Source organism: Dipteris shenzhenensis, chromosome 29 (assembly GCF_047967505.1).
Source record: "Dipteris shenzhenensis isolate YYH24624 ecotype China chromosome 29, Dip_SZ_1.0, whole genome shotgun sequence".
Taxonomy (NCBI): domain Eukaryota; kingdom Viridiplantae; phylum Streptophyta; class Polypodiopsida; order Gleicheniales; family Dipteridaceae; genus Dipteris; species Dipteris shenzhenensis.
In genome coordinates this window covers 3,127,713-3,143,852 of record NC_141624.1, presented here as the reverse complement: position 1 = coordinate 3,143,852, position 16,140 = coordinate 3,127,713, and positions in this window count along the sequence as shown.

The following is a 16,140-nucleotide window of genomic DNA, read 5'->3' as shown; positions in this document are numbered from 1 at the left end:
TAGAGAGATTTCATAAATGATAGGCTTCCCATTTCATGATTGAGGTGAATTAGTTTTTGTTTGAGTCCTTTGATATTGCAAGCAATTTTGGGTGGAATTAAGTAGAAGAAAAACTTTTACTTGGTTACTGTAAGCTAAGCACATTTAATTTATGATAGCTTAACCATTGATGCTGAGATAATCAAGATAATTTAATCTGTGCTCAAGAGTGCTCGTCTTATGTTGATTTATTCATTATATAAAACATGGGTGACTAAATGGGACAAAATGTGACCATTATTTTGGTTGTCGAGATGATGAAAATGAATGGGCCTAAAAATAAGTTTACAAAACAAATTGAGGCTTTGCGTGACAACAAATGCTCCAATGGTTTTCAAGAAAAGGGAAAGTAGTGGTGGTTAATATGTCATATCACATATTACCAAAGTAAAGCTCATAACACTCGGCATTCAGCTAATATGTACTTAAAATTTTGAGTTTTTTCCAAAATGAATAAATAAATACTTGACATATCCAAGGCCCTTTTAAATGGATGATCTAGGGTTACCTATTTTTTTCTGCCCAAAAAAAATAAATCACTAAGGTCTGTGAAATTTTTCAAATGTGGAATTAGGGTAAGAACTCTTCTTTAATACATGGCTAAATATTTCTCAATGATCTTATATTGAAAGAGGTCAAATCAAGTTGTGATTCCCTAATCGATTCACACATGTTGCATCCTTATCTTTCTTATATGAAAAGTAAAGCTAGTAGCTATAAATATATCATATAAGGATGATAGCCTTTTTCATATAATTTATTTTTTCAACCTATAACATCCTGCAAAGAGACTGGTTATTTTAGTGCCAACACTTATTACTTGGATAATTAAAGAGTTAACGATAGGTTAGATATTCAACCTTTGCAATGTTTTTGTAAATAATGCATCAAGTCCTAAGTTGTTTACATCGAAGAAGTGCAAAAGTAAAAAATCCTACTTAAAACATGCAGTTGGGTGGCAATTATAGAACCTCCAGTTACAAAAACACTTTTAATAAATGACTTCAAAACCCCCATGTAAATGTAAATTTCTATGAGATTATCATATCAAATGCATGTCGTGGGATTACATATCTTGAGTGATGCGCTCAAGGCTCCAAGGCTATATTTTTAGGCTATAATGACTTACAAATGTATGTCCAGACATATTGGATCATGAAAAAACAAATGAAATCTTCCTACCAAAGTAAATATACATGTTGAACGTTAAGCAATTGAGGGGTGCACTTTGTTCTTTCAACCCTCTCCAAACTCACAATTGAGGGGAGGTCACTCAAATCTACTGATGGATAATAGGCAGCACAACACTTTCACCATCTTTGTATTCTTTTTCCACCTATATACATACATATCCAAATAGATACGGGCCAATGTATGATTGGGTCTAGCCATTTTTTGTGAGGTTTAGGGATAAATTGCATGTGTATAACTTGCTCGATTTGTAACTCATGTATTTTTAAATAGAATTTAACAAACTTGGGGTCTAAACTAATATACACTTTTTGAACTTGAAATTGATATCAAAACATCACACAATTAGTATCTTGAATGTGATCATAAAACTATTGCAAATGCTATAAATCCTCGAAGCATGCATATTGGACTGTATAGGAGATCCAAAATAATTCAAAAACTTAAATAATTGCTCTACACGTATATATTAAAACCAATTGTTCCTTTGAAATACCACTTTTTGAGAATCGTACATAAACCTCCTTCTCTAGATCTGCCAGTTTCTTTCTGCATTCAAATTCAAAATGGCCATCTATGTTGCAATAATGACACTTACCCTTGCATCTCATGGGCCTGGGATTCATAGATGTTCTCGGTGCTGTATGGGAGATCATTACATGATCGTTGTTTCTCGGTACTGTGTTAGAGATCAATGCATGATCGTTGCTTAAATTGGTTGTCTTTATAATACCCAAATCGATCCTCATAGTCTCTTCCTCATAGAGAGCATTTACTGTTTTCTCCCAGCTAAGATTCTTGTTAGTCATCAAGGAACTTTTGAAATTATGCCACGAACTAGGAAGTGACTGATACAACTTGAGCTTTTGTTGCTCAAGGGGTACTTTGTAATCATCTCCTGAACAAGCTAGCTGATTAAAGAGTTCTTTCATCATGCATATGTGGGTATGCAAATCCTTGCCATCTTCATAATGCATATTATCAAGCTTATGAAATATATGCAATATTTTAACCTCAGAGTGTTTCTCATACCTCTGAATGAGCCAATCCCAGAGGATCTTGCTTGTGTCGCATGAAGCCTCTAGAATGATCTCCTTTTTCAAGCTTAGCCCAATTGTAGCTAAAGCTTTATCTTCTCTAGCCTACCACAACTTGGCGTCTCTGTCAGCGTTAGGCTTCAACTCAGTTCCACTCACAATGGTGAAGTATCCTTCACCCTTGAGGTATAACATCATCATGCGTTTCCAAGCATGAAAGCTTGTTCCATCGAAGACAGGAACTAGGCGATGGAGGGAGCTGAACGTAGAGGACGACATGACTGAATAGATGAGCAACCTTACTCTGATACCAATGAAACAATTCACAACATAAACCAGAATACGAAAGACATAGTTTAGAGTTTTTCATATTTTACGTAGAATGTATACATGCTCTTATAGAGCTTGATCTCTCAATCATCGCCTATGATTTAGGCAGCAGGCTTGTGCAATCTTTGAATGCTCAACCTCCCTCCATGTGATACAGGGTGGTGCTTGCAATAAATACGTGCACGATGTCATCACGTGAAGTTCTATCAATCTCTACGTGCTTCGCCTACTTGCCGTTACCTGAAATAATGTAGCAACCTTCCTTTATGCCAATAACGCTACTGTTACCCATTTACATAATCATCTACCGCCACCCTCGCAACATCGCAAGCGACTCTCGGAACGCAAGACCTCCGTCATGAAAAGGGGGCTACAAATTAACACGTTGGAGGCAAATTATCTATTCCGCAGGGGACGTTGCGAATTGTTATCATTTCCAATCGAAGAGAACCGATGCGCTGAATAAAGCATCGCTTTTTTGAGATCGCTGCGAATTTTTTCAAGATGGCCATCGTTGGTCAAGATGGCATCGCGGTTCGTGGGCGGATGATTCGTTGCCGGGATCTTTCTTTGTTAGGGTGCTTGCCCATATTGTTGCTCTAGAAACGCATATATTCGCCTTCATGCGTAAATGTCAAACATTCTCTTGTAGCGGGAAACAATAAAGGCGTTGTTTTGAAATTCCCATTTAAGAAGCATACGGAAGGTTGCTTAGAGGCACCGAAACAATCCCAAAAAAGAGCAACATAATTTAAACCAAATAAAATTTCCCGTGACCCAAACCTTAACAAAACCCAATTATCCAAGCTTTTCAGCCATCGGGGTTCCTTACATCCACAGCAAGAATCCAAAAAGACTCACATAATATAAGGAAACAAATGTATCTAATAACATATACGCTATGCATTAGCACTAATACCATTTCCTTCAATATGTGACATGACACAATTCTTCCCAACTTAAGCATAACATATACGCTATGCGTTAGCACTAATACCATTTCCTTCAATATGTGACATGACACAATTCTTCCCAACTCAAGCATAGCCTACGACACTTTCCAATCTAGGTGATGTTCACTACTTATGTGGTTAGCTAGACAATTGGATTTAGAAGAAAACCAATTGGATCTAGAAGGTGGAAAGTGGAAGGAGAGGAGACTAAAGACCAAAGGGCACCAAGTCACAAACATCAACTCAACATTTTCTTTTCAAAAGGCGATGCTTGAAACATCAATGTGAAGCAAAAGGGAAATGTTGACCTAGAGGGGCCATTTTCTAAAGACATTCATGGAGTTTGATTAACGCAATTGGTGCACTCTATATACGCCACTATCTTGTTTCCTAGTGGGTTCATGAATTGTTAATTTGTAGCTTTGTCCCATGCAAATAAAAAAAGTAAGGCTTTATTTTGTAGCTATAAGTTTATCTCTATATAGAACAAGCTCACTATGGTTTTAAGGCTATCGATTTCCAAAGCATGATCGATGTTCTTTCTCACAAAAAAAGGCAAAGCAACTATAGACATGCTTGTAGATGCGCAAAATAGCGGGCACATCTATAGGCATAGCTAGAATAGTGAAAATACGGACGCATCTATAAGAGCGTCTATTCATGCATCTAATAGCGCATCTATTCGCACGTTTGCACTGTGAATTAGACGCGGATTTAGATGCCTTTATAAACGCAGAACAAAGAATATAGAAAGTGATATTTTGGTGCAGGCTCATAAATGTGCATCGCTGCTTTCCAAACATTGCCCATGATTACCAAAGCACATAATTTTAATAAAAATATCAATGCTTTTTTGCAAACCCACATATACAAAAATTAAGTGAGGTAAGGAGAATGAGACAATATGTAAAATAGTTTTACCAATATCAATGATGGGCTATGGTTCGATCTCATCCTCAATGAGATCAACCCTTGCCAAACTATCTACCTCAAAATCCAAACCAATGTTGAGATCTACAAATACATTTAGCCCACTAATACTTGTGCTACTCATGAGCTCATTGAAATCAGCATCACCAATAGTAGGCTCATCCTCATGGGTAATGGCCTCAATATCTGTATCTCCTATCTCATGATCATCCTCCTCTCTCATATCACGGTCATCATCACCTCCATGGCCATGATCATCTTCCATATGCTCCATATTAGTAAATGTACTATACTTTGGAACGTGGCATAATAGGTATGACATGCCACCACCTATTATTATCCACCATTGGTTGATAGACAACCTAATTCAAACACAAATACAATCATGTTATTTTCCTTGCATTGAAGGTATCAAATATTTAAAAGTGAGTATTTTTATGTGTGTACAATACCTATTCACATTGTTGCGGTAGTACTAGTGTGTCCTTATTGCTTTGCCAAAACTTTGTGGAGTCAATAGATACACAGCCACTTGCATGGCGTTTGATTGTTGCATTAGGGCCTCTTTCCACCACATCGTTAAACCACTTGACATCCAAAACATACACAAAGAAGTGTCGAAGGTCAAGCTTAATAATATCTTGGATTATGCCACAATAATCATCCATGGCTCCATTGTCTCCCTTAAAGCTAGCAATGATGCTGCAATATTGTGTGTTTCTCTTATCATCAGTCCGTTGTGTCTGAAAATGCTTGCCCTCACACCATATAGCATTGAACATAGTACACTATAACAAGACAAAATCAATTACATAAGTAATCTAAATTGTTGAAAGCTCCTAACTTATGCATAACATTCTATATACCGACCTTGCTCATGCATCCCCGAGCATACTCCCATTCTTCCATTGTGATATGCATCCCCTCGTCTCTCTCTGCTCTCTCCATTTCGTCAAGTACCCAATCCACATGAATATCCTTTGGAAGTGTGAGATCTGTGGTATGTATGAAAGAGGGCCCTTTGTCCTTGTCTTCTTGCCTTTGCATCCTCATATCTTGTCACCCATCTTTTCATCACATCACTATTAAGCATGCAATTAAGGTTAATATTATTAAGCAATTCCATGTCTATTACTTTGCTCCATCCTTTTCCTTGAGGCACAATAGAGGTCATCCTTAGGTCTTCATCATCTCTTCATAGTTGTGGGAGAGAGCTATCCACATCAACAAGAAACTCAAAAATATATACAAGTGACTCTTGTACCAACCAACCCTCGGCCATGCTACCTGCAGGCCTTGCATTTTGTCTCACAAAACCCTTCAAGAGCTTCATGAAGCACCCGAAGAAGAACAACCATCGTGGATGTACAGTGTCGCATATAGCAATCTCATCCACCAAATGCACTATGAGATGTAGTTGGCTTGTGAGAATACAACGTGGAAAGGTATCCTCCACTAAACAAACCACCTCCACTGACATAACTCGAGCATTCTCAAGCATGGTGGGATCTATTTTCTTTGAGCTGACATACCTAGAAAGAAAAAAGTACACCATATTAGCGATATGAAAACCTTGCATAGAGCATTGATATGCTTCACATTTTGTATCCTATAAAGTACCTCACAAGTTGCCCATCTTGTAAATACAATCCTTCACGTCCTTTGATGCACTATGACAAATGCCAGTAGGTAGTATGAACTAAACACACGAGGAATGGTTGCTTAGTTGCTTCTAATTCACTCACAAATTTGGAAGGAAAAAGATATTATGCACATAAAATACTTGCTTGGAGCATCTTGTGCCAATCATGAGATTTCAAGCCATATAATTGCTTTACGCCTCTTTTCTTGCTCTTTGTGAAGGCCCCCTTCAAACACCTCATGCATCTAGTGGTAGTACGAATTGTACTAATAGCTCGCTTCACCGCCACCATCTCTAGCTTTAATAACCTCCATGGTGCACGAGGTAAAAAGACACGCCCATTTGGCCTCTCTTGTGGCCAAGCTTCACGCATCCTCCCTATGGTGCGTAGATCCTCCCTTATGCCTATGGAATCTCATGTCCCATTCAAATGTTCCCAAATATTGGTAGATGCCACATTATTGAAGATATGCATGGGATCAAGCAAGTGATTGATCTTGAGGTGGGACCAATATGGTAGTCCATAAAATATGGAGCATAAAAAAAAAAGCTGGTGTTAGCGTGCAATCTTTATTTCCATTCAATATACCACAAAATAGTTACAAACCCTTACCGGCTCATGCCAAGTGGTGGAGTCATGGAACCGTCCCAAATTCTCATCCATAGTGAGTGACTATGGGGGGACTTCATTCCAAGGGTTGACATATCTAGAATGATTAGGTGGGAGAAATCGATGGTGATTCTCATAGATGACCTTATTCAATGCATCTGCCTGTGAGGCAACTAGCGAAGGACCACAAATAGGACATGCATGGTAACCCAATATTATAGTGAGACCTGAACAATAGATGTAATTAAGAGTTCAAGGTGGGTTCAAGGTGGCACATTGATTGCCTACTCATAATTAAAAGTTCAATGCTTACCTGAACACTCACCATAGCCTGGGAAGTCATGCATCATCCACAGTAAGACTGCTTTGCAATTGAAGTATTGTGATGAGGGAGGCCTACTCACATCATGCACCTCGATACCTCTCCAAAGTATCTCTAGCTCATTAATCAAAGGCTCCAAATAAACATCAATATTTTTGACCTTATGTTTCTTTGGAATTAGAAGGGATAACATAACATGTCCTTTCTTAATCGCCATAGAGGGTGGAAGATTATTATTCACTAATATCATTGGCCATACACTGTAAGAGGTGTGTTTGAGACCAAATGGGTTCACACCATCCATACCCAATCCAAGTCTCAAGTTTCTAGGTTCTTCCTTGAAGCTTGGCCATGTGTCTTCAATATGCTTCCATGCAAGAGTGTCTATGGGAGTTCTCCACTTGCCATCGGTTGATCGATGGGAGGAATGCCATGACATGAGCTCTGCAATGGATTTGCACTTGAACATATGTTGGATGTGAGGGATTATGGGAAAATGTCACAGAACCTTTCGAGGAACATCCAAAGTTTTGAGATCTGCTCTATATCTTGCCTCTCCATAAGTAGGACACTAGATCTTGTGTCCTTATGTCATCCACGAAACAGAACACAATCGTTGACATATGCATGGATGTGCTTGTAATCCAATCCTCCAAGAGAGGTCACATGTTGCCTTGCCATATCTCTTGAGGTCAGTAATTTATTCTCCCTTGGAAGCATTTTACACAATATCCTACACATGAAGACCATAAATGAGAAAAAGCATTTGAGTGATTGACCCACTAGCATAATTCACCATGTTTGCAAAATATACTTTAAGGGTACTTCAGTAATGCATTCAAACTTGCATTGCTCCATCCATAGATGGTCTGTAAGTTTAGTAACTCAAGAGAGGCACGTAGAACAGAGAATGTGCACCCCTCAAATAGTGGAGTCGATGCTATAGTAAAAAGATCATCCTGCTCCATGCTATCATCCCTACCTGAGGACTGATGGACATATAAATCCCGCACCATATCATCAAACACCTCCTCCTCCACGGCCTCATGAGGTAATGGCAGAGGGCTACTATAACCATCACTCCATGCATTCGTAACAGTCCCTCCTGAAGATCCCACTTCATATCGCCGACGCTTTGCCTCTTTATGATGAGCATAGGGCAACATATGCGGGTGTGGCACTGCTTCCTGTATCAAATTAAAAAAGGATCATATATCAAACACATGCACATCCATAGGTATCTCAATGAACCTTAACTCTTTAACACTTACCATGTTTACGGTTGCATCCCATTCTCCATACTTTGAGACATGATTGAGTGTAATTCCACGTACACAATACATGTTTCTTGACATCGATCACACATACATTTGATTTTTTGCTCCAACCACATTTTGCAATGGTGGATACAGAGGGATTCATCCTTAGTGGAGCTACTTTTGAAGATGAAGACATCCTACAAATAAACAACCCAAAAAATGTGTTCTTGCATGAATTGTAAATGTCAAAACTCTGTGTAGCATCTAAAAGCGCATCTAACACCGTGTATATACTATGGAATATGTCTATAGGCATGTCTAAAACACAATGTAGATGCATTGATAGACGCGCTTTTAGATGCACAGACTGCGAGCTAATTTTCAAACCTACTTTTAGCGTGCTTGCTTTCCTTCACATACTTTTAGCATCGCACGGCTTGCTTCACCCATTTAATGGGAATGTCCTTCCTCTACGTCAAACCAAGAGCTTGGTGTTTCTTTAAAAGCTCTTTACTGAGTGGTTTGGTAAAGATGTTTGCAACATTCTCTTTGCTATCACAATGCTGCAGTGTGATGTCACCAAGTAACACTCTTTCTTTGATGAAGTCCTCTGTGACATCAATGTGCTTTGTCTTGGAGTGATATACTAGATCCTTGGCCAATGCTTGAGCCGATTGATTATCATAGTAAACACCTATTTCATTAATTTTGGACTGGTGCACTGTCCAAATTCATTTTGTGAGATAATTTTGGATAAAACATTTAAAAAAAAGAGGCTCTTATAAAACAAAACATTGAGTCAAAAAGGAAGATTTTAAAAAATCAAATTAGAAAAAATGATGTGAGATGTTATTAAAACTAGAGTACATTAAAAATAGAGGACATCACATTGTTAAAAGAGACAAAGAGTAAGATTTTAAAAAATCAAATTAGAAAAAATGGTGTGACATGTTATTAAAACTAGAGTACATTTAAAAAGGAGCACATCACATTTGTACAAGAAGTAGATCATATAACTCAAAGCCATATGGTGTCAAAAAACACCTTACATTAGCTCACAGCCCTAGAAGATCTCATCTTGGTCTCTCTTATCTTCTCAATAACCCAAAGTCTAGAAGATCTCATCATTGGTCTCTCAAAACTAGAGTACATTTAAAAGAGAGCACATCACATTTGTACAAGAAGTAGATCATATAACTCAAAGCCATATGGTGTCAAAAAGCACCTTACATTAGCTCCTAGAAGATCTCATCTTGGTCTCTCTTATCTTCTTAATCACCCAAAGTCTAGAAGATCTCATCATTGGTCTCTCTTATCTTCTCAATAACCCAATCTTTCACTACCTCCACATCTGTATCCTCAACATAATTACATGCAAAGAAGTAATTTAAGTAGTCTTTATAATTTCTCTGTGAGGCTCTTATTGTTCTCTCAGCGTTCACATCAAATCGCCCATGACAAGAGCTATGATAACAAAGGTTTTTTAAGAAGTCTAAGAGATCTTGTCATGCTTTGATAATATGTCTTAAAAGTCTTTCACTCTCTGCTATCTTGAAAGTCTCCTCCCTCTCTGCATGCCTTTGTGCATCAAATTCCTCTCTTTCCATCTGTGTCAAAGGAGAACCTTGTCAAATTCTAGCCTCTCTCTGTGCTCCTTGGTCAGCAATCCATTCTTTGAGACTGTTAATTCCGAACTCCACGTCTTCGACAATGCCAAGGACATCCATGGGTGGGGAGATGATAAAGAAAGGGAGATGGACTAGGATGGAAGAAAGAAGAGAGTGTTTGTGGAAGGACTAGGATGGAAGAATACAAGTTAATGAGAAGCACTAGGATGGATGAAAGAAAAGAGTGTTTATGGAAGAACTAGGATAGAAGAATACAAGTTACTAGGATGGATGAAAGAAGAGAGTGTTTATGGAAGGACTAGGATAGAAGAATACAAGTTACTGAGAAGGACTAAGATGTAAGAAATAAGAGAGTGTTTATGGAAGGACTAGAAGAATACAAGTGCACTAAGGCACGATGTGTTCGCTATGATAAGGATAAGGGTTGGAATAAAGTGAGAGAAGCATTGGGAATGCTTACTTTAAGTGAGTGGAGACTGTCCAACTGAATAAAATTTTGCAGAGCACTGGGAATGATATACTTTAAGTGAGTGGAGCATTGGGAATTGATACTTTGGAGTGAAATATCTTACAAGTGAGAGAGAGAGAGAGCGATAGAAAGTGAGGAAAGACATAAAGTGAAAGACAAATACAAGTTAATCAAAAGGACTAGGATGTAAGAAATAAGAGAGTGTCTTGAAGGGATAGAAAGTGAGGGAAGAAGTAGAGTGAAAGATGAATACAAGTTAATCAGAAGGACTAGGATGTAAGAAATAAGAGAGTGTTTGTGGAAGGACTAGGATGGAAGAATACAAGTGCACTAAGTCACGATGTGTTCGCTATGATAAGGATAAGGGTTGGAATAAAGTGAGAGAAGCATTGGGAATGCTCTACTTTAAGTGAGTGGAGATTGTCCAACTAAATAAAATTTTGCAGAGCATTGGAAATGTTGTACTTTGAGTGAGTGGAGCATTGGGAATTGATACTTTGGAGTGAAATATATTACAAATATTACATCATCACATATTCATATCAAAATTCTCATCACACAAGGTTATATTTCCAAATAATAACATCATCACACATTCATATCATAAAATTGTGTGCATGAAATAAATATATAAATGTCATGACTAAATGCCACTTAAGTAATGAGTCACAAATTGGTGTATAATCAACAAAAACTACATCATGATTCATACATTGCAACAAATAAATGTCAACCATAATATTCATGGAATAAACAACATCATGAGAATATGCTCCTCATGCATATATACAAACACAACATCATACATGCATCACAACTCTTCTGATGCTTCTAGTGGAGACTATGGCAACTGTTCTGATGCTTCCAATGGAGGCTGTGGTGCTCTAGATGTACACTCAGTCTCTACTTCTTTTGTAGTATGTAGTGCTTTCGGAGTAGACTTAGTATCCTCTTCCTTAAATGCAAGCGGAGGCTATGGCAACTCTTCTGATGCTTCCAATGGAGGCTGTGGTGCTGTAGGATAGCAGAGAACCTCCAGCCATTGAGGAGGAACCATCCGAACACTGCCGGTCCAAGAGATTAGAGGAGCAAAGAAGGGTGCAGGAACACACGGTCAACCACAACTTGTGGGCAGTTTGATTTACTAGTGCAACATGCGGCCAACCATCAGCTTTGCAACTGGTGTACTAAGCAGGTTTTCCAATAAGCCCCCGGAGAACCATTGGAGGGCAGGGATGCGGGTGCTGAAATACATCAAAGGCACACTTGATTATGGCATCACCTATTCCCAAGGCAACATCTTGACTAGATTCTATGACTCGGACTGGAGACGTGGACAGCAGGAGATCAGTGACAGGTTACTGTTTCTCACTTGATCTGGAGCTATATCATGGGTCACCAAGAAGCAACCTACACTTGCTCTTTCTTCTACACAACCATATCCACGAGATCTAGCTCTTCTCCCTACTCACATGTCACTTGATTGGCTACAACTGGCTGTACGTAAAGCCGAACGTGATGGAGAGACAATAAACGAGCGCGAGCGGGAGTTATCATCTGGATGTATGGTGCATGTAAGTTTCTTATCTCTTGACGTAATTAAGTAATTATTTGTGGCAATATATGCTATAAAATAGGTGCATCTTCATTGTTTTAATGATGCTCTTTTATAGTACAAAAAGTATAGTGCATTATGGTCATATGGACGACATTTTCACGTGGAACGCATCGATTCAAAGAGAGTCACATATGATTGTGGAGTCATGGCTAACTTCACACAAGATAGCCGAGCAAGTGCTTCGAATACCAATCTTCTCTCTTCACAGTTGGATTATTGTGGAACCATACGCGACATCTATGAAATTGATTTCAGACGATTTACTATTTTCATTCTTGATGTAAAATGGTTTAGAACTACTTACAACGGTCCCCATGCGATAGTGAGAAAAGATAGTAGCGGTCTCTTTGCAATAGACTCCACTAAACATTGGACCGATGAAAGTGATACTTTTGTTCTTCCCGAGCACTATGAGCAGGTGCATACTAATGATTTAATTAGTCGAAGCTTTCGTTTTTAAAGTCCATTGATATATATATAATTGACGACATTTGGCACCCATCTTCAATATAGGTGGTTTTTCATCCGGATCGTTCTGATCCAAGATGGTGGTACGTGATCCAAGTTGCACCACGAAGTAAGCAAATTTTTGAAGATCGAGATGTGGATATGGAGATGCCACTACCAATGCCGGATCCAAAATGAATCTAGCAAAGAAGATGTAGATCACCATATGAGGCAAGAGGAAGATGCGCATAATGACATCGCACGGGAGGAGGATGGAGATCACAATATTGACGAGGAAGACAACAATCATCAAGATCAATCACCACACTTAAGCTTTATTGAAGAAGATGATCAAATACTTTTAGGTGAACGTACGATACTAGAGTACGATGATGATATAAGAGATCAACTCGGTATAGAGTTGGAGATAGATTTGCTTGGCACCTTAGACTTGGCTCAAGATGAAACAGTTGATGTAAATGCTCTTATTTAATTTTTCTCATCTCAAATTTGGACATGAATATATGAGCTTCAAAGGCTTGATGTACATGCTCTCATATTTTTATTCTCTATGAGCTCAAACATGTATGAATTTAAAAAATTTTGTCATTGGAAAAAACTAATTTTTAAGGCCTAAAAAAAAAAAAAAACCTCTCTGTAAAAACGTCGCTATAATATTTTGTCTCAGTGTCGCTATATAGCGACTTTTGGCAAAAGTCGCTACATAGCGATGATTTACGAAACCCGATTTTTATATCGACGATTAACGCTAAGCAGGCACTAATCGTCGGTACGTAAACGTTGCAATAGGATGCGTGTGTAGTAGTGATATTTTTTCATCAGACTTTGAAAATGTTTAATAAATTCTTTCAAACCTTTATTAAATGTTTAATAAAGGCTTCCAAGCCTATATCTATGTCAAGTGCTTTGTTCTTTACACGAACAAATATAGTTTTCTCCAATGGAGTTATTCTTTGTAATAAAGCATATGAATCACTCCATAAATTATTGCCATCCCCTAAGTTTTCCATTGCATCATTGGAATATTATTATGAATATAAATAAAAATGGTGTGGATTTGTGTGCCCTATCAATGCATCATCTCCTTTTTTTAAATGTGACTCTATGAATGCTATCCAATCAACCATTCTCTCTAAGATAGCTACTTTTTATTCCTACTTTTAAGAGCCTCCAATGTTTTTCCCAATTCGAGATGTCATATCCTCCAATGTCAAAACATCCCTTGACTTCAACTTGCCAGAGATAACCTTAATATTTGACCAATGTTGTGGGTGAGTGTAGCCTAAACATATATTTACCTTAATGGGAGTTAGTTGCAACCACTGATGAGGTGCATCTACAAGTTAGCAAGCAATTACCATATGTAGTTTGTTAGTTTTTTGACTCATGGATCTATCACGTAGTATTCCAAATGCGGATATGGTGTTGTTGATCGAACTCTATTTTGCCTAGTTCTATGCTCACTTTATATGCTTTTGTTACAAAAGCATTTGCAATATAAGAAATATGTAGTTGTTCACTTCAATTAATCATCTCTATGGCACTCAATCTTGAGTTGGTGTATTCTCTTTCGGAAGCTCTGAATGTATTCATGAAGATACCGTATGTTTACTAATAGGTAGACTTTGGGATCTAATCTCTACCTGTTACACTAGCGATCCTGCAAATAAATTGGGCATTTCGACCAAATGCAGCAAAGGAGTTGAAAGACAAAGTAGATGGGCAACATGTTGAAGCTACAAGTGTTCTACCCCCAAGGGATGGACAATTAGAATGACTTAATCGAATCTTGAAACAGTTGGTGATCAAAGAGATTAAGTCAACACAATCTGCGCCTACAAGCAATTCAACGTTGCAAAGCAATTAGTCATTGTTCAATTGCAAGCATTAGAAGAGAGAGCATATGGCTCCTTCGTGCAAATGGTGCGGAAGCAGAGCACATGTGGTAGAAAAAGCACACGCAGAGTCTAGTTGGTGGAACGAGAACCTTCAACACTTGTAGGGAGAAATCAATATTCTCTACTGTGATCTAAGGAAACTCAAAAAAACAGCTGTGAATGGTGGGAATTGTGAAGCACTTCCAGAGATTCTCAACAATGTGCAGGAATTAATCTGTGATTTGTAGTAGAAGAGGCGAGAATTCTTGGCCAGGGAATCAGGGAGTATTGAGGCGGGCATACATGAGTCGGTTCATTCAATATGGTATGAATCACTTTCCAGGCTATGATGCTCTGAAACAAGCTTTTCTGTCAAGATTCTGACAAGAGAAAACACTAGAAGCAATCCTCAAGAAACTTTGACAATTGAAATAGAAGGATCTATTGTAGAAGACTATGCCTAGAAGTTCCAAAATCTAAACCAAAGGCTAGCCACCACACGCAGAGACTACTGAGGAACAATTTGGGGATTACTTCCGCAAAGGGTTAAAAAAGGAATTGAGAAGTGCTGCAGCAGAAAGGGACATGTTGGCAGGAGCCAATGACTTTGACAACATGATCGCAGTGGCACAACATGTAGAACGGAGATTTGGTATGACTAAAAGCAAATCAAAGAAGGGGAAAAAGAAGGAGGCAGAGGATTCAGATTCGGATGCAAAGTCGTACGAGGACTCTGACATCGAGAGTGAGGATGATGATATGGAATCCGAGTCCAAGGAAGATGATTCAGATGCTTCGGATGATGAGGACATGAAGTCCAAGGGAAAAAGAAAAAAGGAATCCAAGAATGGAAAGTCCAAGGGAGCTCCAAGTCAAAGAAGAAGGCAAAAGCTTCCTCAGGGGATGACAAGCTAGAGAAAAAGATAAAAAAGCATTTGAAAAGTATGGGGCTATCAGAAGCCAGTTCATCTGAGAAAGCTCAATGTGAGTTTTGACTCAAACGGAAACATGATAGTGCTGATTGCTGGTACAATCCAAATTATAGGGGGTGGTTGCCTCCTCACATCAAGCTGTTGTAGCAACAGAACAACCACCTATAGCCGATTAAGTAGGGGTAAATGACAATGCTAACTAGATAAGACAACTAGCATATCAAAATTGGGAAAACAATCCTCGACAAGCCAATACAAGTACTGATGCACATAATTGCACATATTGTGGAAAAGCTAAACATAGACAAGGTCTAGGATGTGAACTCTAGTTTAAACATCGCAATGAGAGGGGCATCCCAATTGTTCAATACCAGACACGATCACAAAAGCAAAATGCACCTCGTCTAGGGCCAATGCTATGATAATACAACTTGAGCAGAGTGGGGTAGGGGAAGGACCAAGAAAATTGAAGCAGATAGAAGCACAAAAGAAGAAGGGTATGGAGCCAATATGGGCTATTTTATGTGATTGCTCAAGATGTCAGCAACAAGAAAGTGACATCTCAGAAGGACAAAATGATCTGGCAGCACTAGTTGTAACAAGGTCTAAAGGACCAATCCCAACGGAGAAGAAAATACCAATGGCAAATAAACGTAAACACCCAATTAATTGGGATGAGCAAAAGAAAGTTCGACATGAGGTTCTTAAAGCCTTGGATAAGGTGAATGTAGAGAAAATGGTTAAGTGGGCATTGATCAACACCACACAATCTATACATGCCCAAGGGAAAATGGGTGTATCAGTACAACCAGCAGAGAACAAGGTCCAACGTCAA